This window comes from Bos javanicus, chromosome 6 (genome assembly GCF_032452875.1).
Source record: "Bos javanicus breed banteng chromosome 6, ARS-OSU_banteng_1.0, whole genome shotgun sequence".
NCBI lineage: Eukaryota > Metazoa > Chordata > Mammalia > Artiodactyla > Bovidae > Bos > Bos javanicus.
Window position 1 is genome coordinate 11,839,777 of NC_083873.1, and position 2,851 is coordinate 11,842,627.

Sequence of the window (2,851 nt, forward strand, 5' to 3'; positions counted from 1 at the left end):
ATTTTCTCCAGTTTGTCATGACCAGATTTTAAGGATACTGTTATAAAAGTCTTCAGGGAAAAAAATTCTTCTCTGAGAATCTCAGTTTTAAATTACTTCATCTAAAAGAAATCCCGCCACCATATGTTTGCTTGGCCTAGATTTCACTCAATAAGGCTTTCCTCCTCATACATTCTTTACAGAGAAACAAAATTAAGATTAGTATAAGTGCCAGACATTAAACATCTATGGCCTGTGTCAATTTTTAATCAGGTCTCGTCAGCAACATTTAACGGACTCTTGCACTAAACTTAAAAACTGTAGCGAGAGCAATGTGACTAGAATTTATAAGTGCAAGGGATTCTTAGTCCCCATTTTTCTTTCTGTAAAAATATTGTCTTCTTCTTTCCTTGCATAAATTCAAAGTTCATGTTCAGAGTCAAACTTAGCTTATTCAAAATGCATATGATGTCCTCATCTTTTTTGTTTTAAAGTTACCTTTGATAATTTGTTCCCTTCTTACATTCTTGTGGAGATTAGACATCATTGTGAAAATTCAAAGAATTTAATAATTTGTGTAACATAATTTTCAACTCATAGTATGCATTCAACATTGAATAAATGTGAAAAAGAGGGGTCGGAGGGAAAGTATAGAAAACTATGACACTGAATGAATGAATTGATGCAAAATGATTAATTCTACTTAAAAACTAAATGATGGGGATTTTTTTTTTTTTTAGGCAGATAAAGGCTTGTTTTTTATTGAATGAGTGATCTATGCAATTGTTGAGGCCACTGTGTACAGAGAAGAGGGGGAGAACTTTATTTCTTGGTCTCTTCCTCCTTGGACAGTCTTGATGATTTCCTCCTTCTCGGCCCGGAGCCGTTCTTCACGGCGCTTGCGGGCTTCCTTGGTCTTAGACCTGCGGGCCTCAGCCTGGTCTGCCAGAAGCTTCTTGCGAGCCTGGTCTGCCTTCAGCTTGTGGATATGTTCCATGAGAATCTGCTTGGTTTTGAACACGTTACCCTTCACCTTCAGGTACAGGCTGTGATACATGTGGAGGTCAATCTTCTTAGATGCACGGTATTGAGCATTCTGAGCAGCCGGCACAGAATTCTCATCCTCCTCATCCAGGTTACCTTCTCGGCATCGAGCCCGGGAATGGACAGCCACAGGCTTCTGGTGATCAGCCCATCTTTGATCAGCTTCCAGATCTGGTGGGAGTTGGCATTGGTGATTTCACTAGTCTCACTGGGGTCCAACCAGACCTTCTTTTTGCCACAGCAAAGGACACTGGAGGCAAGCCTCTTCTGAAGCCTGAGCGTACTCGTGGCCGCTGCCACAGCGGCGAAAAGCAATGAAGAATTTTAAAGTGTAAAGATTTTTAACAGTAGAGTTGCCATACCTAAACTAATGTAATGCAATTGTTTAAGGTGGTTACTATTAAAATGTTTTTTTTTTCTTTTTTTTTAAATTTTATTTTATTTTTAAACTTTACATAATTGTATTAGTTTTGCCAAATATCAAAATGAATCCGCCACCGGTATACATGTGTTCCCCATCCTGAACCCTCCTCCCTCCTCCCTCCCCATACCATCCCTCTGGGTCGTCCCAGTGCTCTAGCCCCAAGCATCCAGTATCGTGCATCGAACCTGGACTGGCATCTCGTTTCATACATGATATTTTATATGTTTCAATGCCATTCTCCCAAATCTTCCCACCCTCTCCCTCTCCCATAGAGTCCATAAGACTGTTCTATACATCAGTGTCTCTTTTGCTGTCTCGTACACAGGGTTATTGTTACCATCTTTCTAAATTCCATATATATGCGTTAGTATACTGTATTGGTGTTTTTCCTTCTGGCTTACTTCACTCTGTATAATAGGCTCCAGTTTCATCCACCTCATTAGAACTGATTCAAATGAATTCTTTTTAATGGCTGAGTAATACTCCATTGTGTATATGTACCATAGCTTTCTTATCCATTCATCTGCTGATGGACATCTAGGTTGCTTCCATGTCCCGGCTATTATAAAGAACTTTGAAAAGTTAAACACCATCAGCATTAAAAGTTTTATTTATGGATGAAGGTGGTCAAGATGGCAGAGCAGGACACAGAGCTCATCTGCTTCCATGAACATATCAAAAACACATCTACATGTGGAGCAGTTCTCACTGAAAACTGACTGGAGACTGGATGAAAGAACCATCTACAGCAAAGACTGTATGAAAAATCCAAGCTGAATTGGGTAGGAAGGGAAGGGAAACAAACAGGTCAGGACCTGTACCTCTGGGAGAGGACACAGAAGAGGAGAGGGATTACAGGACCCACACATTCTCCCTAGAGAGTGAATGGTTCCATCCACATGTTGGGTGCCCCAGCTCTGGGGTCCAACACCAGCAGGACATGTCCCCTTAGCTGGTTTGAAAACCAATGGGGCCTACAGAGGGGCTGTAATAAAAACCTAGACTCTGTGTGTGAGGAGCATGCACACACTTGTTTATTCCCAAAACATGGCAGAGAAAACAGACTGAAACTGCCCAGGCTTCTGGCTGCTTTCCTGAAACCTAATGAATGAGAGATTATTTGCAAATAATATGCCCAATATCCAAAATATATAAACAGCTCATACAATCCAATATCAAGAAAACAACAGCTTGATTAGAAAACGGGTAGAGGATTGGAGTAGATTTTTTCCTAGAGAAGACATATAGATGGTCAATAAGCACATGAAAAAATGCTCTACATCACTAATCATGAGAAATGCAAGTCAAAACCACAATGAGATGTCACCTTATACCCGTCAGAATGGCTGTCAAAACAAAGTCCACAAATAACAAATGCTGGCAAGGATGTAGGAAAAGGGAATC

General features: G+C 40.4%; 1 pseudogene; it reads right to left on the bottom strand.

Annotated features, from left to right (window-relative positions):
* Window positions 1-709: 709 nt before the first annotated feature.
* LOC133250058 (large ribosomal subunit protein eL19-like) lies at window positions 710-1,332 on the bottom strand (annotated as a pseudogene).
* Window positions 1,333-2,851: the final 1,519 nt, after the last annotated feature.